Source organism: Gambusia affinis, linkage group LG02, assembly GCF_019740435.1.
Source record: "Gambusia affinis linkage group LG02, SWU_Gaff_1.0, whole genome shotgun sequence".
NCBI classification, from domain to species: Eukaryota; Metazoa; Chordata; class Actinopteri; order Cyprinodontiformes; family Poeciliidae; genus Gambusia; species Gambusia affinis.
The window spans coordinates 5,842,386-5,868,557 of NC_057869.1; the positions used below are offsets into that span (position 1 = coordinate 5,842,386).

At 35.2% G+C, this 26,172-nt stretch overlaps 2 protein-coding genes across 4 annotated transcripts in view; one reads left to right on the top strand and one right to left on the bottom strand.

The window, feature by feature from the left end:
• kcna4 (potassium voltage-gated channel, shaker-related subfamily, member 4) overlaps positions 1-6,623 on the top strand; it is a 57,112-nt gene extending 50,489 nt beyond the window's left edge. The window contains exon 2 of the mRNA XM_044142445.1: positions 29-6,623. The gene's annotated coding sequence lies outside the window, so the exon portion shown is untranslated. The remainder of the gene's footprint in view (positions 1-28) is intronic.
• The window catches only part of LOC122845908 (gonadotropin subunit beta-1-like), a 91,659-nt gene that overhangs the window by 60,105 nt on the left and 5,382 nt on the right, over positions 1-26,172 (bottom strand). For all 3 annotated transcript variants that reach the window (XM_044142465.1, XM_044142458.1, XM_044142474.1), the window contains exon 2: positions 18,989-19,029. The gene's annotated coding sequence lies outside the window, so the exon portion shown is untranslated. The remainder of the gene's footprint in view (positions 1-18,988; positions 19,030-26,172) is intronic.

A 26,172-nucleotide genomic window follows, 5' to 3' on the forward strand; every position in this document is an offset into this window, starting at 1 on the left:
CCATTTCCTGTTTCTCTCTGTGTTGCAGTGCTGCCAGTTACAGAGAGAGGGAATATCCCCCCAGTCTCTGGAGAGTGCAGACAACAAGCAAAACATTGTGACCAGTCAACTTCAAGCACTAGTGGACACTGAAAAAAGCAACAACCGGATGGGACCTCGAACAAATTCGGAGAAGCAGGGATGAAAGCTGCTGTAATCTGTCAGTAAATAAACCCTCAAAGGGTTGAGACCGGACTTGGAAAAAGAGTAAGTCGTGGCCCCAAATGATTGCCTTAATTACACATATATAAATGTATGGAGTGATGACACTAAGAGACTTATAAAATTTAAAGATGTTTTCTTTTGATGTGAAAAAGTGTCTTGTAAGGAACAGATGTGAATATTTTAATATGATAGAGATGTTCGGTTGTAATGTCGACATTACGTTTTAGCTGGGTCGGCTTTGTAGGCATCATAGGTTCTTAAACAGTATGTTGGTTGTCTGCTCTTATGCGGACAGTGCAAATTTATTTTTCTTGTTTCATATTGTCAACAGAACAAGGCTGGCCTGAGTTGCTGGCAACAAAAATCTTGCTTTGTATTCATAACACAAGAAAATCCTCATTTAGACGATGTATAAAGTTATGGGAGAGAGCGCAGCACACTGAAATACATCGGAAGAGTATCTTCTTTCATCAAGATCCACTTACACTAAAGCAAAGATGTCAGTCACATAAACACCTGTCATAAATATCTGCCACATTCACTTTCTATCAGGGGGAAATGGCAGACGAAACTTGGCGAGCTTTCACCTTCCGGTTTATTGATGAGATAAAATACTTTACTCTTTTTCCTTTTTTTTTTTTTCTAAGACTCAAATTTAGAGCTGACCAGCTGCTTTGCTGATATGTTTCACTCTGAATTTACTGTATGCAAAAGTAACATGAACATGTGTTCTATATTTTTTTAAACCTAGCCTTGATAATTACATAACCAAAGGTGAAACCCTGAATTTATTGTATGTTGTGGACTTCTGAAAACGTTGTGATATAGATGCACTCCAAATAGGAGGGCGATTTAAAAAAAAAAAGAAGTAAATATCAGACGTTTATACATGTGTGTCCGAAGATGTGTTGCAGGTACAGTAATTTGAGACTTTTTTTTTTGACTTTCTTTGACTGTTATGACCATCAACCACAAGAGTCTACGTTTAGTTTGTTGAAAACATGATAAAATCACATTCCTCATGTTGTTACTAATGCTGCTCAAACATTCTTCATTGCTGTTGATTTTTTTCTTGCATTATAGATTCTGTTTTATTTTCTAGAGTAGAACATGAGTTTGCAGATCATTGTGCAGCTTTATCTGAAAACCGTTGGACTTAGTTACATCTCTTAGACCTGCAATGTTGCCTGTGAATGAAATGAGTAGAAAAGTCAGTTGCCCTACCAGTAGTACTAAGTAATAGCTCATATTTATTTTTTATAAAGACAGTGTTTTATTTCCTTATATTTTCCTTTTCCATGCAGTGTTAGTTACCCTGGCACTTAAAAGCTTGAATTTAGACTTCTTAAACTTAGTGTTTCCTAAAGAAAATCCAAAGTTCACATTCCTGATCTTTCTGAGAATTTGTATTTGTACTTGCCTCTTAAATTGTACCCCTCAGAAAAAAGAAAAAAATGTTTACTGAATGTTCCAAATATTTCCTTAGTGTCAAGAAGCTTGTAACCACAAAATAGTTTTAAAATAAATGTTAGGTAGTTTACAAAGAAAATCATTATGGAGAAGATGTATATTGAAAAGACAGACAATTATTTTTTGCCATTTTGTTAATAAAAAGATTTTTTTTATTTTTATTTTTTACCAAGACCCATGGTTTATTCAATAAAGAGAAAATTGATTACTTCTCCAAAATACAAATTATATAGAAAATAAAACATGAAAACAGCAAGAGATTGTACTATACAATATTGAAAATTTTCTTCCACTGAAAAATAAAAAATTTAACATTGGTCCAATTATAGTTTGCAAAAGATGAGCAACATGTACAAAACTAAGAAACATTTTTAATTAGAAATATCCTACATGAAACATTAGGGTTATGGTGTTGGCACTGTTTGCTTCTGCCATTGTTTATGTCTGGATTTAGTGCATCTGATAATATATTCACATGTCAAAATATCATTAGTGATTGATACATCATCAAAGCAGAGTACTACTCTTAATCTATTATGGTCACTGCAGATTAAACTGTATTTTGGCAAAAAAAAAAAAAAGACTCAAAGTTGTGAATTATGAGACAAAACGAACAGTTTAATCTGAATCACCAACAAAAGAACCAAAATGATGTCATCATCATTTCAAAATTTGAACTTTTTAAAAATTGAAATTTTAAGATAAATATGTTCCTCAGTTTGTGTAAAACCTGTGGAAAGTTATGATGCAAAATCAACTTATTTCCTTCATTAAAAGGGAAACGATCTGCCTTGTAAACAAGGCACTAGACTGACATTATTTTATATAAACAACATAGGAAATGTTTGAAATTGAGATAAGAACAATTTCCAGTTTTGGACAGAAAATGTAATTTGTTCAGTCTAACTATAAATATGCTCATGTATAAAATATTTTTTATTAGTGTTTGGAAATTTGAAAACATTTACCAACTGATGATTTGATTCATTTGAAATGTTTTATTCCTCCTCAAGTAAAACTTTATTCAAAATGTTGACAATAATTTTTACCAGAAATGTAATATTTGAAAAAAATCACTTAAGTTTTACATTCACCTTATGTTCCCAATGGGATTTCTCTGAACTTCAGTTCCAAATAGCAAATGAGAAGCTGATTTTGAGGGGACGTTTGCCAGTATTGTGTTCCCCATTCAGAAGTGTGGCGCACAAACCGCAGCTTCAGTCTGGTGGATAGCACCTACTTTTATATGGCTGACAAATATTGCACATAGTATTATAAAAAAAAAAGGGCACCTAATCTTTGACTTGTAGAACAAAATCACAATCAGAGTAGCCTTAACTGGTAGTCGTTAGAGGTGTGATACAACCAAGCTGTTTCCTAAAAGCTAATATTTTAGTCAAAGCACCTCATTGAAAGATCAACCACATCCTGTCTACAGGACATATTATAAAAAGAATAATCCGATTCATGTATTTCTCATTTTTTGAACGGCAACATAACCAGGGTGTAAAAATATGTTCAGAATTGATATTGTTCAACGGATCATCTCACATTATGCACCTCCAGCATGAGCTGTTTGACACCAGTATTGGCTCCTTAAATCCCATCAGCTCCGGTCGAGGAACATAACCTGAGGATTGAAATCTGAACATTTGCTCCGCCGGTGCTTAGAGACCTTAGATGGTGATATCACACCAACACTAAACTGTGCCTGGGAGGTACCTACTTAGCACATCTTAAGGTACAAATGATTCAGCTACAGCTTGATATCACCACAAGGGAGGTTAAGCCTAAGAGTAACATGCCCACAGGTTAGGAGATTCAACAAGAACATGACCAGCCTGGGAATTGATCCTCCCGTCAAGCGGAACAAACAATCTGGATAGCCTCTAACCGATTTCCTTTATCTGTGAATTAAAATAATTTGTCAGGCTGTGGGGCTGCAGTGGCGCTGATGCATGGCTCACTTACACCTGCTTTAATAAGCGGTAGAGGTGTAACAAAGAGAGGATTCATGTTAAGTCATGCAAAGGAGACAGAGCATCCCAAGGGCTGGTAGTGTCTTTGGGCTGCAGGGAGCAAAAATCATATATGCTAAATGAAAAGGAGACCTTTAACTAGAACATCTCATGAGTCAAAGATGAATATAATTTTGTATGCCAGTACCTCTAAATCATCAGCATAATTAATGATAATTGGTGTGACTGAGCAAATAATCCAATAAAGTGTGAAGGCTGAGATGTAAACATCTTAAATCAGAACGACTATCAGACATTAACTAATAGATTTAAATTAATAAGTTAACAAATGCAAAAAACTCCTTGTTGAGGATTTGTTTAACAATCAGAAATGTGTTTTTTTGTTGTTGTTGAATAAAGTTTTTATATTTTCCTTGAGAAACTTTATAGGATCCCAGAGTGTTATTTAAATATTTAATTGTGACAGTTAAACTGTCAACAAATCAAATAAAAATGATCCCAAATGATCCAAAGGAAGTCATGAAAATTGTATGTTTTTGCCAGAAATTTAAATATGTGCTATATAATGTGATAAGGTTTTATTTTGTCTTAAATAAACTAACAAAATGGAATATGTTTTCTTTCTGCGCAGCCAGCTCTGTAACCTGCTCTAAAACGCCTCATTATTGATATTCTCTACAGCAAATAGACTGCATGAACTGAAAGTAATGCAGTAAGTAGTCTGAGTATAAAAGCTAATGTAAGCCTTAGAGAAATGTTGTCTCTACATCAGAATAAAATCACACCTGCCTGGAAAGTCTTCTGAAATGCAAAATGGTGACACAAGTTGAATTTGTAATGAAGTACAATACAGTTTGATTGGAAAACTTTCAGATTGCTTTTAACAATTTATCTCCTGCAGAGCAGAGTCACTGCTGCAAACACTGTCCAGAGGCTGGATGCACGCTTTTAATCTACCTGAATTCATGTAAAAATGCTGTTTATTAGTTTATTAAAAATACATGCTAATGAAGGACCTTACTGGTAAAGCATCAGTCAAGTAAAACTTTCTGGGACATGTTTTTAAGCTCAATGGAGAAAACAGTTGACTTTTTCCACAGAGTGCAACATTTTTATGAATGAGGAGGACAAATTTGAAATGGTGAACTGATGTGTGCTTTGAAAACAAAAGCAGCTATAAAAACAGAAGCATATCTTATCACAGCACCTGTCCTCAGCCCTTTGAGTCTGCTTAGCTTTGGTGAGCGTACTGAAGCTAATGTGAAATAAATTAATTACACTGGCCTCCCTATGTCAAGCTTTGAGATTTCACTCTTACAAGAAATGGTGAATCAAGTGGGTTTCTCCCTGTGGACACGAATAAAGCGACACAAACCGCAAGTAGGGTTATTAAGCCATTAGTCTAAGAAAAGTGAGAAATATCAACTGCTTACTGACTGAGAAAATAGTGTTTTTCTTTTGGCTGTAAACTGAGTTTCTCTAATTGTGGATCAAATAAAAAGCAGCTGGAGTACACTAACTTCAGCAGTTGGGGTGATCAAATTTACAAATCATTTCAAAATTTGAAATATCTTGAGAGACAGCACAAGAGTCGTACCTTGAAATACCAATAAACTAAAAACAGTTTGCAATTATAGTGCAGTTTGTTCAAATGCCTTTTAAAAGTATTCTTAATTCTTGAACTTTTTCAGTATGTTACATTACAATCAAACATGTTTTTTATTTTTTTAACAGTATATCTGGAAAGTATTCACACTGCTTCACTTTTTCCATATTTTATTATGTTGCAGCCTTACTCAATATTATATTACAATAATCTCTTTTCTTAAAATTATATAAACAAATATGCCACTATGATAATGTGGAAAAGAAGTTCTGAGATTTTTGCAAGTTTTGCAAAAATAGAAAACCAAGAAATCACATTTATGTAAGAATTCAGTGCCTTATGATATTTTTACAGTCTAAATGAAGTCCACCCGTGGTAAATTTATTTGATTGTACTTGATTTGGAAAGGTACACACCTGTCTATATAAGGTCCCATAGTTGACAGTGCAGTCAGAGGTCAAACATGAAATATTAAATCAAAAGAATTGTCTGTAGACTAAGCTTGTCTTGAGGCACAACTTGAGGCACTGAAAGATTGTGAAAAGGGCCTTAGTTGTAGAGGTGACCGCTGGAGTTCTCTGAAAATGACTGACTCCTTTCTTCCAACCTGATGGCGCTTTAGAAGAGCTGAAAAGAAGAAAGAGCCAAATTGACTAAAGACTGTTGTGCTGAGTTGTGCCATTGTTGCTCAAAATGACAGAAGGACTGAATACTTATGTAAATATATATGTTTTTCTATTTCTAACATTTGCAAACACCTCCAAAGCTTTTTTCCACTTGAGTGTAGAATTTTGGGGAAGGAGATTAATTTATTACAATTTGGAAGAAAGCTGAAGCAAAACGTGGAAAAAGTGCTGCTGTGAATACTTTCTGGGTACTCTGTAACAGATATTCAGTGGAATTAAATGAAAAATGTCTGTGCAAATCAATTTTCAAGTCTTTTCCTAAATTATGTAGGTCTAGAGTTTGACTGGGAAATTGTAACACATGGATATACTTGGATCTTGTCCATTTTAGCTTTGGCTAAATATCTAGGGTCATCTTGTTAGCAAGTGAACCTCCATCCAAGTCTTCTGTAGCCTTTAACTGTTTTTTTTCTGGGACTGGCCTGTATTTGTGTCTCACATCAACTCTTACCAGCTTCCCTGTTCCTGCTATAGAAAAGCTTCCCAATAACATGATGGTGTCAGGACCATTACTATTACTATTACCATTATTTTTCAGCAATGGTGAAAAATTGTCAACTTATAAGTTGTGTCAATAGGAAGTTAATTTTTAACAAATCTGGCATGCATTTGGAACCAATTAACTTCCATCAACTGAGATCTTTTCAGATTTTATTAGTAAAAGAAAAAATAAATAAACAGAAAAAACCCCCAGAAACCTGTTTCCTTCCACTTGACAACTGTGAAAAAGTTCAAGGAGTTGGAATACTTTATACTCACTGTATGTTATACCAAAAAAAAAAAAAAAAAAAATCACTTCTATGATTTAATTTACATACATTCAGCTTTTCTCTCTCACTGTAAAATTAGTTTTTGTGCACATGTGCTGTTGAAGCTGTAGCAGATGTTGCCTTCATTTAATTGCATTTGGTCTATTAGCATGTTTTCTCATTTACAAATTGAGAGCTTAACGAAGGAGGACCGGTGTGTGTAAATGATAGAAAGTTGCACACATAGTAAACACAAATGAACAATGTATATTTTTACTTTTTAATCCGAAATGAAAAAAAAGTGGGACAAGCAAACCAATAATTATCATCTTTCTATGCAAACTAGTGCAGTTTGGTCAGCCAAGGCTACAATCATATTTACATTATGATTGAAATCCAGCATATCTATCATCATTAACAATGATTCTCATGGTCGTTTTGAATGCCCAGAAGTAAACAGTTCTTTACGAGATTGCTGTAGATGTTCTGTGATGGAAATTATATCAGTTTGTGGGACAGTAAAGGTGGTGGGTGCATTTATTTTCAATGTTCCTACTTCACTTGTGTGTGTACCTAATAATCAAACTGTTCATTTGCTACCATCACTCAAATATATCATCAGTCAGCAACAGAAAAACAATAAAATGAGTATTAATGAACTTGTAAAATACTTCTACAGTTCAGGTGTTGAGAATTATCCATGTGCGTTTTGCCCAGCCTTGCTTTTACTCTGCATGATGCTTTGTTTTGAGAAATATGCATTCTAACCCAAGGTATGTTTGTATTCTTTTCCAACGAGGGTGCTCCTCTTCTTCCCTTTCTCTGTATCTTTGGAGCTTGTCACTTCTGACCTTATTTCTCCTGTTCTGTTTCCTTCATTTTGTTTGATTTTGTTATTCTTGGTGGGGTAAACCTTCCAACTTCTGGATTTTCTACATTCAAAACATTTTGTAGACAGCAATATGAGATGTGATTGAAAATGGAAAATGTGCAATGTTGATTAAAGAAAAATATAATATATTCAATAAAAATTCAGAAAATAAAACAGTTTTAAGATGTCTTTTTGGAAACATTTCAATTCTGTGGTGTTTGCTGTTTGAAACAGATTTAGTCGGAACATCAAAATGCCACTGATGTTGATGAAACCCATTTCCAGAATGGTTCCATGAACAATTTGCTAACTACTGAACTGTCGACAAGTAATCCATCAAAATACAATATCTTAATTAGCTTATATCGAGCAGGGGTGAGGAAAAGAACTGATTTATTTATCCAACTTTCTATTCATCTGTTGGACTCATTCCTCATCTTATTCATATCCGAGATCAGATCACAGGGGCAACAAATCCAGGACGGGAACACGGACATTCGTCTTCCAGAGTGATTCTCCTGCTCATTTTTTATCTTAAGGTGTTCCCAGGGTACATGGGATTTAGAGTAATGGCAATTAATTTAAGAAATTGCTTTATAATTAGCCACTACAACAAATTAGGGGATTTATCAAATGGTGGTGTGCCATCCAGTGACAGTAAGATCCTAGTGTTTTTTGTCAATACACCAATCACTCTATTGAGTATCTAAGTACATTTAGTTGCATAAAACGTCACTGGCTTTGGCAAATATTTCAACATTGCCTCTCGATGCATCTGAAAAACAAGCGAATACCATTACTTAATCCAAGATGATGCAGATGCTCTGTCTGAACATATGAAAATAAACTCACATCAGCATGTTTAATGCTTGGAGAAGCACCATCTCATTGCAGAATGATATATTTTCTGATTGATTCAACTAGTAATCATTTCAACACTTGTGAGGTTCAAACTCTGCATAAAGTACCAACTGTTTGGACTGAGATCATCAGCTGATCCTTAAATATGGGAAAATATAGCAAAGTCAAAGCACACATATGTTTTTCCTTACGATCTTACAGCAGCTTACCCTCGTCCAGGCAGTTGCATTTTAGAAAACATTTTTTATATCATCTGATAAGTTTATTTAAGGGATTACTTGAGTATCTGTAATCAGGTCTGGCTTATAAATTTAATCTCAGGTTTTAGACAGGGCCATATTTAAATGTAATCCTACAAAAATTATAATTTGTTTTTCAGTTAATCTTTGTACCCGGCATTAAAATGTACATGATGATCTGAAACATTTTAGAGTATCAAAACGCAAATACTGAAAAAAGCCCCAAAGAAAAATCCTGATTATTGAAAAAAAAGTTCATGGAGTTAAATTCTGAAAACAGAGCACGGGAAGAAATTACTTTATCCACCAGCCTGCACCTTGGGTGGCCCACTATCACACCCATTATTTGAAGCTGGTCCTTCATAAATTTGTTTAGGGAGGAATGAGGCCCAAATTTGATTAAAATCATAACTCGCTGAATTCTCTAAATGACTTTTCAAGCAGTTTCTTCTGCTTTGCTATGAATGCCAGATGGACATTGTTGTACAAGACATCCGGGTAAATTCAAAAGCAAAATGTTTTTGTTTTTTTAAATAATTCACTCTTTCTTTAGGATCCCTACTGATCCTAAAATATTCTGTCACTGCTTTTGTGGTTTGAAAGCAGATCTAAACGGATCTGAGAAAACATGGCAGATCTCACTCTCTCTGCTTTCTCATCTCATTTGCAGTCAGCTGAAGTGTTTGGACATATTTTTTGAAAGTTTCTTTTCCTCAGCTTGGTCAGCGGGGGATGAATATCACAGTGACAGAACCTTTCATCCACACAAGCTTTTAATGACGGCTGCTTTGAAACTCGATGCCCGAGCTGTTCATGTTCAACAACGTTTAAATATTTTAAGTGAGTCCGTTGTGGTGCAATTACTTGACTCTTGGACAAACACCAGGTCATTCATCAAGCTGCTGATGGATGAAGTCGGCAGAGTTTGTACTCTGCCTCCTCGCTTCACAGCACAAAGTCCTGTTGGGATGCACAATGTTTCACTTTCAAAAATTCTCAGGTGATGCAGAAACACATACCATGTATTTTAAAGTTTAACAAACTTTTATCAGGAGTTTGTTGACTGAAAGGTACATCTTTTGAGTTTACATGGTTTGAAAAAAAAGAAGAGCAATGTAAAAGATATATTTAGAAACTCAACCTTTACAGCACTCTCTACAAAACATAACACATCTCACTGATCATTCACAGGAGCGCTGTGTTCTACTGTTGCTCATGCTCAAAGCAACCAGAAACATGAGTTAATGTCTGCCACTAACTCATCCAGATCGCTGCATTGTTCTGCTAGTAAGAGAGAAGAGGCAGTGATGCAAAAACGGATATTTCATTCTCAAGCAGCCTACTTTCAAAAGTAAACTACATGTACATGAACATCCAGCGCAGATAATTTTAGTAAAGAGACTTTATAGATTGAAAATCATGCAGACATTATAAAGGAAAAGTTTTAAAGAGTTGCATTTCCTCATTTTATGCTTTTTTTTATTGTCGGTTGCATCTGGACTAGAGTTTAGACATTTATTTTGTCAAATAAAAGTCTAAATAATAGAGTTTCAGCTTAAATTAAAGAGTTCATTGTTCCCTAGGTCTTTGACAACTCTTTGTCTGAAACTTTACTGGTGGATCCCAGAGTTTATAAAAGTAAAGTGGGAAGTAGCTCTTTTGGTCACTATTCTCCTGTTGAACCACATCCCATCTTTTAAAATAGTAACACTCCACTAGATAGAAGTTTTCCATGTACCTAATATCTAGATGTATTGTAGTGCTACTTCAAAATGTCAGATTTTTTTTTTCTGTTTATTGTGTTTTGCCACAACAAGTAAGAAGGGAAACATTGCACATCAAAATTAGAAATTTGCAAATTTATGAATGGAAAAACAAACAATGAGACAGAGTTCCAAGAAAAAAACCAATGACCTCAAAATACAGTCTGGCCGTCAAAGGTTTAAAATAGAAATAGCTGCAGTAATAAAGATTTTAAATATGATTAAAACTTTTCCATATATAACTAAATGACAGCCTTCATTTGTGAACAAATTTCTGCTGGATTGCGTAAAACATGGCTGCTTATTTATAAATCTATACACTAGCTACTTTGCCTTTGATTTGCCTTGCAAACAGCTGATTCCAAAAGGGCTGCCAAAGGTAGCCCAAGTAGCCTGAGTGAGTCGTGTACCACAGTTTAAGAACCACAATGGGTTTATATAATCCTGAGCTTACTCTGTAGTTACACTGTTTTAGAGTTAGGTTGCTGTGTGACACACTGACTGCATTTCCCCACTTTGTTGTTTATTTGCTGCCATTAACGTTGTGTACTCTGTTTTAATTTCCCTAGAAAACACTGCATGCTCAATACTACTTGTTTAAGTTGTGAACTTTTTTTATGGATGGCTTTATTTACAGAGCTATTGCTATTATTAACCAATGTGGTCTCTTTGTACAACTACCCTATCAGTGCCTCTGTTTTTAACAGCGTTTCTCCTGGTCAGATACATTTGCAGTTATTGCTAGCACTGATTTGGTGAACTCTGTGATTGAAAGTACTCCTTGTTCAGTGTTTATACAGTTAAATATACCTCTTATCTGCCCTCTTGTTCCTGAGTCAGTCCCTCTTATATTCATTTAATACTTGGCATGCTTCTCCTGGAGGTTCCTTCCTTTTAAAACAGTCATTTCTCTTTACTATTGGAATATGCTTGGGCAGAACAAAGGATTACTGGAAGGTAAATGAATCAATACAATTGTCTGAAATCTTTCTTAGATATTTGCCATAATAAAGTCAACTCATTTAGAGTAAACTGTATCCAAATCACTGTCAAAAACTTTGTAAGCCCTCGAGAAGTTTGGCTTCTTTGGGAAAAACATATAATAAAGAGACAAAGTGTGAAAACAATCTCTTAAATCTGAATGAACCTTTAAATCCAAGAATTCTTTCAATGGGAAATAGGTCTTGACAAACATGGTAAGATATATTGTTTAATAAACATTTATTTTACAATAGAGACAACATAAAATTCATAATCTTTGGTTATTAATTGTAAAGATGATGCTGTTGACTTCAAACTAGTTACAGCATCCGTGTTTTCTTCCAGGAAAAGACCCCATGCCTCAGAGGTGTAAGACAACTCCTGCCAAAGAACAGTATCTTGTCACATGGTCCGTGGTTACTTCCATTTAGTCATGCCAAAGAATTTGGCACACACCTACTGTCTGGATGGAAACCTAATGCCACAGCAGTGTACACTTCGGGACCCTGAAATTCAATACCTCAAACCCCTAAAGGGTACCTGGCTGCTTCTTTTACAAACAGTGGTGTCATGGGACAGCTGATGGAAAAGCTGTCAGCAATAATTGTTCCTGCTGCTATGAACAGACTGCTTTTTTACATTCCCAGGATGTGAGTCGGCTTTTTGCCAGACAAAAGTCAGCATGATGCAAGGCAGTGACCTCTATGTGGAGCATTTACCAGCTTTTGCACAGACCCAGCAGTGCTGACCTTGAATATACTCCCTCAGCATACTCCTTTCAATTTTGTTGTATTATAATTGACAGATGCATAAAAGGATGTGTTTTCCGGTTAAAAATATGGCTTCTCTGTGCTGCAGGATTCACATGGGTATAAAAAAAGTAGAAACCAACAAAAAATGAGCTCAAGACTAAGAAAGGTATTGGAAGATCTCCAAATGCTAACATTATGCTCAAAAAATGAAAGGCAGGAAGACTTGAGACACTAGAACAATGAGTAAACAAATTTACTTCAAAACATCTGCAGTTTGTATCAATTTAACTTCCATCTGCAGTTTGCATCAATTTAACTTCCACCAACGTGATGTGCTCAATCATATTGGTGGTTTTGGACTTCCTTAGTTTAAGCAGTTGTGCATGCCATAAAAGAAAAGTAACAGGTTGGCGTATTAAGAAAGGTATTAAAACAGTTTCTAATGTAAGTTCCAACCCAAATGTGTCACTAATTACAACTTAAAAAAAACAAACAAAAAACTATCAGACAAAATAAATCATTTGGACTGAAAATTGTAGTGTCTTTTAAAGCATGTGCTAAAAATAAAAGTTTAGAAGTGGAAGGAAAATTATACAGAATTTTGAAAATCTTTTCATGTGGGTTAGATTTGAAATCACACTCTTTTATTCTGATGCTCCTAAAAAATCCAGTGCAACTAATTAGTAGTTTATCAATACATTTAGTATAAAAATCAGCTGTTCTATCAAGGCCTCAGTTTTGGGAAACATTTAACCTTTTTGTTACACTTCATAATTAAGCACTAAGTGATCAAATGTATTCAGAAGCTTTCTTTTCAAACACTAAACTTCCCTATGCATTCCTCGTACGTACTGTCCTCCTGATAAGGTGGAGGAGAGAACTTTTTTTTTTGTTCTGAGGCTAAAAATGTGTATTTTCTTGCCTCATCTGGCAGACGACCCTGAACAGATGTCCTTTTTGCCCTCACTCATCCATCTTCTGCAGGTCAGACACTTCTCCTGTGTGGTTTTCCCAGACTGAGTCACCATTAAACACCATGTCACTCCACCCTATCTGTGAATTGCAACTAAAATCACGTCATTTCAGGCTGATTCAATCAGAGGAGCTTATTGTCAAACTGAAACTGCATAAAAAGTAAGGAGAACTGAGGAACAGTTCATGCCTGTTCACATTGGAACATGTGACCAGTCTTGTGCCCAAGGACTGGAGTGCATTCCATAAACTATGAGGAGAGAAGCGGGGAGTTACTTTGCAGGGAGTAAAGAAAATGTTTTCAGTGATGAAAAAGAGCACTTAAGTGAAATGTATGAAGTCAAATTTCAGTTTGTCGTCATGGTAACAGGCAGTGTAGTCTGGAGCAAAAAAGAAAAAAGGAAAAAGAAAAACACCTCCTTGCTAACATAAAGGTTTGATCAGAATCCAGCTCCTCTCTGCACAGACTCCTTTCCTCCATTTTATACATGCAAACGCTGATTGTGTCACAAATGTTTAATGATCCACGATGCTGCGAATCGGATCCAAAATGCAGCTCAGCCGAGCCAAGGCAGTACAAAGGCAGCTCGTATTGAAAATTCAACTGTCGTATGGTGATACAAGGCAGGTTCCACAAACACGAGGTGAGTCACTGAATTATTGCTGAGGACATTTAGTTTGACGTTGTGAGACTATGAAGTATCCATGAAAACAAAGTAGTGCGATTCACATTAAAATGTTGCATTAGCATAACAAAAAAGTAAATAAATAAATACTTATGGCAATCATGGTGAATTTAAAGGGAAATATGTAATAAAAAAAAACTGAGAAAGTCTGTCTTGTCTCTGCTTGGAACTTTTTTGTTTGGGTCAGTGGATTGCAAGAAGGCCTAGCATCTGCAACGGGCACAATGCTGCAGCCAGGTCAGGAATTACAAGCAGTAAAAACAGCAGGAGCCCAAAGGTAGAGAAAGCAGCAGATGCATTTTTTCAGTCTGCAGTGCATGATAATTTAGAGGTTTGTGTCACCTGCAAATTATTCAGAAAGTAGTAGATAGGTTATCCAAGTAAATTACATCTCCTTTGTCTCATTTGAACAAGCATATCCAATGTAAACAGTCATGGTGACCTGATGCATTTAAAGCTCTGTACAGTTTTTTGCTGCATTACAGAATTGAGTAAGTTTTCAGAAACCCCCAAGTTTTCTTTTTCATTATTTAAAGTCACCATTGAGCAATCAGAGACAGTGCATAAAACTGCAAGCGCTGCATGCAAGCAGTGTGCAACACCTGCTCCTGCATACAGTAGCACGAGCGTTGTGTTTGTTTATTTAGGGAGAAATCACCTGAGTGAGCACTGATGATGCAAGAAAAAAGTTTTAGTGACAAAAAAAAGTTCTGCTTCATGTATCTTTTAAGCAACCAATAAGTTGTTTAGAATTTCTCTTTTGATGATTTATAAGCAGAAACCATGCAACTATGAAAAATATGACAATAAAAACCTTTGCTTTCTAAATGCGTTTTCCTTCAAATCTAGGTTTCTACAGCTAGATTTAATGTCTCTTGGAATTTCACATATATCTTCTGCTGATCTTTGTATTCTGTTACTTAAGCTTAAACTTTATTTGCTCTGCTCTGTTTCCTTTTTCCTTTAGAAACCAAGAGCACAAGTTTTATCCTCACATAACATCATGCTATGTTTTTACTCATAATTTACTTTTTGGACTAATTTGCTTTGATTTTTTTTTATGTGTGCACCACTTCAGTTGCTGAAGATATATCTGTGAATTTTATGTCAATGGCTTCATTAGAATGATCTAAGAGTCTGACATTTTAATACTACTCTTGTACCCACAAATTGAATTTGAACTGAATTGGACTTTGTGAAATGCCTGAATATGTCAGTTGAATTGAAAATTTAGGTGGAGAGTCTTTTTGCCTTTCCAAGAATTTTACTCTGGTAGTTTTAGATTTGCAGTCCACTGTTTTCCATTCATATTTTATAAGACATTCAAAGGCACCCGTGGTACAAGGCCATCAATTTATTTAGTCATCACTTAAGGCAAGAGGCTCTCAGTTCAAGGTTTTGGATGTAAGTGATAAGAACTACAAAATTGAAGAAGTTTTAAAATGTGAAAGTAGAAAAGTAAAATACCTGCCAAGTGGCAGAATTAGGATTAAGTTTAGGTCACAATGAGGATTTAAGCATGGAATTAGAAAAAGACAGGGATTAAGTATTGGATTTAAGGAGTGAACATTGTCAGGGAAGGTTGTCAGGAGTGTTAGGAGATAAATGTGTGTGCACTTATGTGTGTATTTCAGAGAGGTGGAAGACGGTTTCATCAAAAGGTAGGAAAGCCGCCGTGTTTGTCTACAAAGATCCTGTGTGAGATGAGGAAGCTTCTTTTACAAGCTGACAACTTTAAGACTTCACTGTGAATGAAGCAAGCACATACACTTTTTCTTTCAGGGCACACAACAGAAAAACATTCATTCTCCTCTTCAAATATCCCTTATTTCTCACACAGTGGAGAATAAGTGAAGAAACATTGGGATACCACTGTCATTGACTTTTGACTGTAATCCCATGCTTCACCACAGATGTAAACCGATGTTGCTTTGATTTTCTTTGTGCATTTGAGTGAAACGAGTCACATCCCCCATCCCCCTTCAAGAAAATATGGCTAAAATTATCATGACCTTTTCTTAAAAAAGGTCTTGTTTTCCAGACACAAAAATAGAAATCAAATGTCTTGCAGGGAAACAAAAGCCATTCCCTCTCTCTATACTGAACATCACACAGTCTGCGCCTGGGAGCTCAGGCTTTGCATAAAATGAGCATTGATAAATTTAGCAGCACTTACGCAACTCATGCTCAGTTTGAATCTCACTGATGAGGCAGAAAAAGACGTTTATTTCATTTAGGCTTTCCTCTGCTAATGAAATTTTTGCGGCAAACCTGCGAAATGTGCAGCACCAGTGACGGCAGGCCTTGACGGAGAGCCCCACTAAGCTGACAAACGGCATGCTGTGAAGGTAATGTTACAGAAATGGTTTTTAATCTGCTCCTCTTTACCAACCAGCAGAAATTATGTGAACATCCATGTAAGAAAAAAAAAAAGAAAAGACAGAAAAGCTTTCAGTCTGTTGTGGTTTTACCTGCAATCAGAGCTCACTTCACAACTTGAAGGGCTTCTGCCTGACAACCCCCCTTCATTGTCACCAAAGAACAGTGGATTTCCAAATAGCTCTGACAGTAAAAAGAATAAACTCTGTCAGTTCTGCAGGATGTGTTCTTTTCTCTTCACTGCGTCTGGAGGCAAGAAACGCTCAGAAGCACTGAAGCATAATAGTAAGAGATACTCATCAAATAGTGTGTTAGAGGAGAATAGGCCACACTCTTTCACTTTAGAAGGACAATTCTCATTCAGTTTGAATAGTGAAGTAGAGTTTCACCATCACAGCATTACGGTAAATCTTCATATTATCTCAAAAAACAAAACAAATGGAGACAATGGCTTTTTATTTACACTTCCAACCTGACTTTTGTGTTTGCAGAGGAAAGTAAACACCACAGCGGACACTACAATGAATTTCTTTTCACCTAATCAACAGGAAGCAGTCACCTCTTTATAGTTTGCTACTTAGCTGCCTCTCTGCTCCACAGACACATCAAGAGACATGAGGGGAGAGCACACTGAAGGGCTGCACACAATCTCTTCCTATTCTCCCCTGGCAAAATGACCATCCAGCCATGCCAAATGTGGATCAGGAGTGAGAGGGATGAACATAACACAGGCAAGCAGAATCCAGGGCAACACAATGCAAGTGATAAGCCTTTAGATACTCCTCAGTCCATTTTGTTCAACATGAGGAGACAGTGTGATAGTAGTGGGGCTCATGAACGCTGCTAGGTGGGAAGAACAGTCACCACCGCTACTATTGATGATGCAACAAGCAAAGCGGGAAAAACAGCCTCTTCTTCACTTTGCGAAGAAAACTCACTTTAATTATTGTTTTCCTACCACAGAAATACTGATGTTTTGGATTTGCAAATGGAATAAGCACCTATTGGCTACAAAAAAGGGCCTGAGGGTCACAGGGCTAAAGATATCATGAAGAACTTGGCATGTTGGAGTTCGTGGGTACAGTGCCTTACAAAATTATTGATTATTTTTCCACTAAAAGTAACAGCTGCCAAAAGTTTTATTCATACGAAAAGTTTGAAACATCAGATCTTCTTGCTTCCTAAAATTTCAACAAAATTCAGTGAATTTTGTTGCCATACAATGACTAAGTGTGAAAAAGTTCAAATTGTTAAAAATTTTACAAGGCAGTGTGTTGCTAATTATCTAAAAACAAGAAAGATCAGATCTGAAACTAACAATGAATCAATATTTACTGGGTCAGCCACTGTGTTTGGGCTCACTTGACATTCTAAAATTAGTAGCTGCAAGCAGATTTTCTCCCAATTTCCTCTGAATATCAGGCTCAAGAACTATCAAAAAAGTCTGACTTAGATGCAGAACACAAGAGTTTAATTTGGACGCAAAAAGAAAAAAAAGAAGACTTTAAAAATGTCTGTCACTTTAAACTATTTTATATACACTTCACATTGATCTTGACTCCAGTCTGGACTCCAACATACATAATCTTACCTCAAGCAAATGGGGCTTCTTATGGGTGTAAATGCACTGATAACTGATTGAGGATCATCCAATCACTGCACATTGCACAGAGCTGGTCTTACATGCATCTCTGCGTTTCTTTGGGGGCATGAAAACAATTTCACATTTGGACTGCCTAATGGTAACATAGTAAAGCTGTGTGAAAAACAGCTAAAGGTCTGCCAGTAATGAAAATGTTTCAGTTTCTGAGTCCGTTAGGTGACATGTTTAAGATGTCAGCAATTTGGTAAATAATAAAATATATTAAATGTGAAGATTGAAGGCCAGTCTGATAAGTTGTCTTTGTTACATTGGCCTCACATTCACTTACCTGTAGATTCTGTAACTCTGGATGAAAGCTGGAGCCCAGACCGAAAAGTGTCAAAGACGGAAAGGTCCATAAAGTATGAATATTATGAAACACTCAAATGTTGGCCGCCTATACACTTGTCTACATTGTACATGTATCAGTATGTGAAAGCTTCACTTTGCCGTGTATGACAAGGCTAATTTATTTTTGATTTGCATTAGGCTTTTTTTCTATGGTTTCATGCATGCAGAATGCATTTCAATAGTTAACTATTTTTTTCTATATTACAAAGATTTGTTAATGTTATTAACAACTTGTTATAGGACCAGAAAACTGGCTTTTTAAAAATTCCCTTTTACTCAAGGAAAAAAAGCACAACTAAAGACATCCAGTGTCAGTCAATTCCCATAATCAGGAGCTTTACTGATCAAAGACCACTTGCAATTAAGCATGTACTTGTTACAAATGTCATTTCTATAATATGAACACTTACTACCTTAATGAGACATTTTAACTTTCTTACAGTGACAGAAAGCCTTTCTAACTTTTTGTTTCGAGTTGAAATGACACAGACAGAGGTTGACAAACCCAGCCAGGTGGATAGAAAATCCCCAGATCCACAAAGTCAACTTTACTAATTAAGGTCTAATGATATGTGTTGTTAAAATTGTCTACCAAAGTCATTTTTCACCGCATGTTTAGATATAAAAGTCATAATCTTTGGCTTCCACAGATGGTGTTTTTGATAGATCCACAGATGGCCTTTTGTGTTAACTATTCCACCATTTCACAACATTACTTATATTTAAATTAGTTCTTGCTGGAGCAAGAAAATAAACAGAGCAGAGAGTATAATGCGCACTAAAAATGCTGGACTAACCTTAGATCGGTGTAAATTCTCAGTCATCCGGATTTGAAAATCTGAGGAAGAGATGAATAAAAGATAAGGTTTGATACAGATTTTCAAAGAGAAAGTGACAGTTAATAGTCAAACAAGCACGCAGATAATAAACTGTATAGAGTACTGCTTATTTCCTGCAATCATAATGATTATCATAGAGCTACTTAGAAACTTCAGTCCCAATATTCAGATGTCGGGTGTGAATATTTTGCTTCATCCCATTTTGAAAAGAAGCGTTTTGGGTAACATTTGAAAAAAAGAGGAAAAAGATATTTGAGATTACATGCAAAACCTTAATTCATCCATCATCCACAATCATACCTGAGGACACTTTTAATCTAAGCCCACACATGCTAAGGAGAACATGGAAACTTCATGTACAGAGATGGGATTTGAATCCAGGACCTTTTTACTGCAAAGCAATAGTTCTACCCAGCATGCCATAGTGCACAACTAAATCAGAATTTAGTTGTGACAGTTTAACAAATCATATCACAGCGTATCTTGTTCAGACTCATCAATAAGAAGTTATGACAGGCTCATTATATCCATGCAATCTGTAGTTTAACCCTCCCAACAAAAAAATAAATAAAATGAAGCTTAAATATAATCATAGCTGAAAAAATACTCAAACAATTAAATATTAATAAAGAGTTGAAACCAGTGGCTAACTGGTTAATAAAGAATTAAAGATAAATGCTTTCAGGCGAGATATGGAGAGACAGAACATATGATCTTACAGAAAACAAAAAAGACATAATTTAAAAACATTATAAAAATTAACCTAAAAGTAAAAAATAAATTGATCGACTGTCTCTGAAACCTAAATCAAACTGAATCAAGTCCCATAAGTACAAATGTTAGGTTTCACAAACCTGTCAACAAATCTTCATGTCAAAACATAAAATCAATATCTCGTACAGGATGTTTTGTTAAACTGTCGCCAGAAAAGAATCTCCGCTTATAGTTATTTAAAACCAATATATTAGATATGATATTATTTCTAACAGTTGGTAGGGAATAATTTCAACATAAATGCTTTCTTAAAGTTGCCAGCATTGAGACGAGTGGCTGTTCAGAAAAAAATAAAATACAATCTGGCTGTCACTTTAAATGTGTACTCTGACAACCTTCACACTTCAATGGCTGAGCTCAGCTCAGTCAGCTCCAGCCAAAAGTTGATAAAAATATGATCAAGGACCAGATGAAGCAATTTAAATGCATATATGCAGCCCCTCTCTTTTGTTTTGAGAGAGAGCTTTGGGGAGCTGATGGTGGAACTGGAACCACAACCCAAAATCTCAAATCATATTTCCATATTCTTTTTAGCGCAGAAATGCGATACCACATTAAAAAAAAGCAAAATGAATACTGAAGAAATTTTTTTTGATATGAAAAAGTAATATTACTGCTATAATTAGAGGGTAACAAAAACAATACTTAATGTTATTTGAGTATAAAAAACAAAGTAAACAACGTTTGGATCTGATTGTTTATTTTCAGCTTTAAGCAAGCTGGTACCCTCTTCCCAGTGACTCAGTGGGATCTCACTTGCTAATTTCAGTCACTCCAACAAAAAGACTGGTGGTCATTAAAAGAAAATATCTTAAATTATTGAAAGCTTTGAGTAAAAGCAGAACTTGAATTCTTCATAAAATTTAAATATTTACAGAAACCTGAGATTGTCATACAACAGTCAGAGGCTTCCTTTGAGCCACTTTTCAAAGGAAGTGGCTCTGACTGTTTGCAGTCAGAGTTGTAATAAATAAAGGCAGAAATTGGAATTAAGGTTTCTTGTTATTATTACGATTATATAAAATATTCTTGTGCAATGGCTAATGTTCAGTGGATTACATTCTGTAACGGCATAAATTTTTTTGCATTGTTACTGCAACAAATCAATGATGTTTCAGGGTTTTTATCTTTATGCACCCATCAGTTATATATGACAGTGATTGTGAGGCTGGGACCTGACGGTTGACTAGACCTGGTAGATTGATAAAAAGTGATGGGCAAATGCTGCAAACTGCAACACTTCTTAGGCCATCCAAGGTGAGATGACATCTACAGTTTCAGTTGATGTAGCTAAATTGTTCGTTAGACCATCTTCAATCATACTATGACAACAGAAGAAGCATCCTGCTATAAGAAAGCTAATTGGCAGCATGCTCAAACTGAGACACCTGAATCTGTCCATTAAATGAAACTCTCTACTGATCTTCTGTCAGATCAATTTCAGGAGATATTTGACATCCAAAACAAGAAATCAACATTGATGATGTTCCTAGAAAACATAGACAATACAAATAATCACTGCCACCAGACTGTAAATTAAAAACAATACATGCCTTTTCATCTGAATTTCAACAAGGACTGTATAATTTAAAATGTGTTTGCAAGTTCTTTTCATATTCAGTAATCTGCACAGTTCTCCTTTTGTATTGCAGTTTCTCAGCTGACAGTTTATTTATAACACATATGAATAAATTGGAGCTAAGGCCAATAAGATTAAAGAATACATGGGAAGAGCCAACCAAAATGAGTTGGCATGTTACAAAAGTTTAGCAAAGCAAGCCTCCAGTTCCCTTCTGTTCATGGCTATTGATCATGTGAAGCGGCAGACTGGCAGGATTTAGTGGTGCGGGGCTGGTCCAAATCTCTAGATTTACTTTGCAGAAGAAGTATTGCTCCAGGCACAAATTATCTAATGAGTCAGTGAGTACATCTGGTTGAAGGCACTTGTTTCATCTTTTCACATTAAATATTTGTTATATTCTTTCATATCTTTTCAAAAACAAACACCTGGACTAATCTGTGCATCTTTGAAGCAAAGTAAGAACAGTGATGAACTTAAGGGGTGCTGATTCACTTTATTTGTACTCAAAACATATATAAATTTATTTTTTTGCTTTGCACCAACTTAGAAAAGGGCAACAGAGCCTAAAAATTGGCACTGAAAACCCTCTCTCTATCTGCTTCAGAATTGTACCTATTACAATAAATTGTATATTTTCCCAACGCATGTTATGACAAAGCGATTGCAGAAACACTCTTATGTAAATTATATCCTTAAAGGCAGCTCCTCAAAACGCTGAAAGAACAAGTGTCCAAATCAAATAAACAGGCTGATTTGCAATTTGAAGAGATCATTTAGGTTTTAAGTGCAAATCCAGAGCATTGAAACTCCCAGGGTGACACACAGAATAAACACCTTGTACTATGGTTAAACTGAGACCTGCAGTTGTGAAACTTTAGGTATCAGAACATAATGCAGGTTCTTAATAGGCCTTGAAATTTGGTGGAGTAGCCATGCACAAGTCAAAGCTGTGATTATCCAACACTTTCAGCCTTTTAAAGTTTTATAGGGATCTTCAGCAATAGATTTAATATGTCTTTTGTTTAGCTCAGTGTGTTGGGAAGCATTGCATTTAGAATATTCTTGTTCTTTAACAAGAATAGATTTAAAAAATCATATTGAAATCTGCTGCATATTTAAATATTGGTCAAAGTTGAAAATTTATCAAATTTCTGTGCTGTTTGGTTGTTAAAAATCAGTTGCTACTCACGAAAAACAGTCAAAAGTTGTGTAAAATTTTGAAATTGTGGGGGTTGTTTGAAGCTAAAATAGTTGCAAATTAAAGCAAACTAATAAAAACAAAATACTGAAAGTGTATATTTTTCTGATAGTGTAGAAAAAAAGCTGTTTGCATATATTCTGTTTCCAATTATTTGGTTTCATGTCAGTCTTGGTGTTTGTTCCTCTCTGTTGCTTCTGTGCTTGCACTCAAAGTTTCTTCTTCAACTTGAAAAAACACTTTGAAGGTTTTGGCCAGTGCTTTGGAATGATTAGTGTGGCTGAGCTTCTTTGGATACAGTATGGAGAGGGGTAGTATGGCAGGGCTGCAGGCAAGCAGCAGAGAGATGAAGCTAAGTTCATTTGCATATTTATTGATCTCTGCATACTGAAGGAGGTAAGAGGGTAGTGTTAGATCTAAGACACTTTAAGGCATGAAAAGATTATTTTCACGGGGTAAAACCTCAAAATGTGCAATTTCATTGAACTGAGATCAGTTTTAGAGGTTTAATTAATGTTTTGTGAATGACTAACTCTTAATAAAAGTGCCAAAATGCCTTTTCTGTGAAACAACCCACATGAATTTTTGATTTCTTACCATATTACCATCTTTGCTGTTGATGTTTTTTATTCTATAACCGCATGAGGAACAAAGTTAAAGCAGATCTGTTGGAAAAGCAGACAGGACTGGCACTCAGAGGACATACAATGACACTGACTTATTATCTCCAGCTTAGTGCACTACTGCAGCAGTTATATTTATACACTAATAGAAAGCCATAATATGAACAGGAGCACAAACACACATTAAATAAATCAAGTGCTGATATTTAAAAGAGGATTCAGCTTAGAAATTAGCAATAAGTATTTGCTCTATTAAGCCATAACACATTCAAACTCAAAGAAAGGCATGGGGAGCTTTTCACTGAGAATTTTAACAAATATACAATTCTAGCCAGAAATTTACATACACTATTTATGGACATTGATTTCATATTCGTTTTTGACCCTTAATTTTTTATTTCAACAATATGTTTTTTCAAGATATGCATTTTCTGCGAGATCCAGCAAAAAAAAAAAAAACCTGTAAAACAAGATGTATGTGAATATATGAAAACATTTTGGATTCTCTTTAAACATATGCATGAACTAAAACTGCCACTTATTTTTGACTTATGTTGTTCATAGGGTTTGTTATTAATTTAGTTTTTATTTTTTCCCCAGAGTACTATCGCTATTCTCTCTCAGTTCCCTCATTAAAGTTCAACACAGCTGTTCTGCATTTTGTTAATTAGATTTAGCTGGGTTCTATACTATTGATCATAATCTTCAGCATTTATAATTCTACAAGTTTCTTTCACTCCCTGGCAGATCTTCCTATCCTCACATTTATCATCAAGTCTGTTGTCTACTCATCCAGTTCTGCTGCTCCTTCTTGGACTATTCTCGAGTTTTTGTATGTTTGTTTATGTTGATGAATCACATTTATTATTAGACTGCATACTTTTAACAACATAAACATGAAAAAATATATGACTGCAATCACATTATCAAGATTGGTATTTTAAATCAATAAGCACTAAACCAGGGTTAGGTAGAATATAAACTTAAAATTGAAACTGAATTCATCAGCTTTACCTAAAAACAAATACACGGTTACTTTCTTGCTTATTTCCACACAAAGATTATGTGTTATTCCTTTGGAACTTGCTTGGCACAATTAAACAAATGTTAATTTTGGAGAAAATCTGCAAAAGACTTATGAATCCAATTTTTATTTTCAGAATTCAGTGATCATATATGTTTATTCCACTTTAAAAAAAAATAGAGCAGCTAAAATGCATAATAGCCTAAAATTTAAGTGACATTGCTTCCGATGAGTTCATGAAAACATCTAACTGGAACTTCTCTGTCTCACTAATAGACTCATCTTCTGCATAGGAAAATTGTAAAGAGCTACAAAAGTGTAAAAGAGGTAACAAGTTTTAAATAAATTTGTCTGTTTAATGTAAACTATGCGGAAACATGGGAGAAGGGTTTCAGAAAAGTGATGGATCATCAAGCCATGCTTTATGACAGATTTCTTTTTGAGGCTAATGCAAGTTAAAGTGTTGATTCAGCATAATGTGTCCTATTCATCTCAGTCCCTCAACAACCTACTCCACGACTTTTAATACAAAATTCAATGATAAAGCTGCTCATGACATCTTACATAATAGAGTGCACTGAGGATGTGCTGAAGATGAAACAAGAACATTGTATCTTTGATTGTTTGTCAGCTTTTTGCTTGATTTGTAGATCAAGGACTTTATCTTTGCTCCCTTCTGAACTTTCTTTAAAACAGGTTTAATACAGTGAGACTCCCCTGGAGATGAATTCCCTAAGGCTTGACAACAACAATATTTTTCAATCACATGGTTCAGCAAGAGTATTTGGGGCATATTTGTTGTCTTGTTTTATGTGACAAGACTATTTTCATCTTGTAGAAATGAGGGATAATCTGAGTTCAAATTGTGTGCTACATCCTTTAGCTCACACTCAATAGATGAATTAGTCACTGTCAACAAATGCCTAAACTTGTCAATGGGGAAAATTAAATGTCTCTAATAGTCTTTGAGCTCATTTTCAAAGTGGGTACAAAGCTGCATGATTTTCCCACAAAGAACTGGGTTTTTTTTTTATCCATCACTAAATTAAAATCATATCCAGAAACATTGTAAACTTTATTTATTTAATCATAAGCAATAATCATCATATTGCTTGTGAATATAATGTTTAACTGTAGAAGAGTAATGGGATGAATTCATAATGATTATTAATTTGGTAAAATGTTTTAGTAAACCTATCCATTGTTGTGTATTGAGATACATTAAATCACAATTTAATCTAAATGCTCTGTAGTCTTAGATTAGACCAAAACTTAAATAACAAAATGATTTACCTAAACAAAACACATGTACCTGTATAGTGTGCAAATGATTTTCATTAGATTTATTGTTCCAATGGCTTAGGGTGCAGGAAAATATTTTTAGTCACACAATTAGCCAATTTAGCTCAGCATAGCTTAACTTCATTTATAGCACCGTTATGATAACTCTCTTCAACTTAGTCAAAACTGTTGAACCAATGGAGATTGCAAATTACAAATAATTGTTTAATTTCCCTCTACTTCAAGAGTTTTTTGTGTGCGTCTGCAGAAGCCTGAGGCTGTTTTTGTATTATTATTATCAATAAATAATCAAAAAGATGGAAATTAGCCCCTTGGAGAGAAGTAATACTTTAAGAAAGTTCAAGATTCACAAACATCAATGACAGCAACAGAATCCACACCACCAGTCAAAACAAAACTTGCCAAGGAAGATGGCACCATGACTGGACCCAACAGCAGGATCTGGTAAGAAATGAATGAAAGAGAGAGCATTCATATAGGGAAGAGTGATTAGTGGAACAATGAAAAGTGAGTCTAATTAACTGAATGAGCTGCAGCTGAATGGATGGGGAGAGAACAACCAAGACACTGCAAGAGCCAGAAATGGCAGACACCATGTAAATGTTAAATCATGGCACAGGAGAACTAAAGCAAACTAAA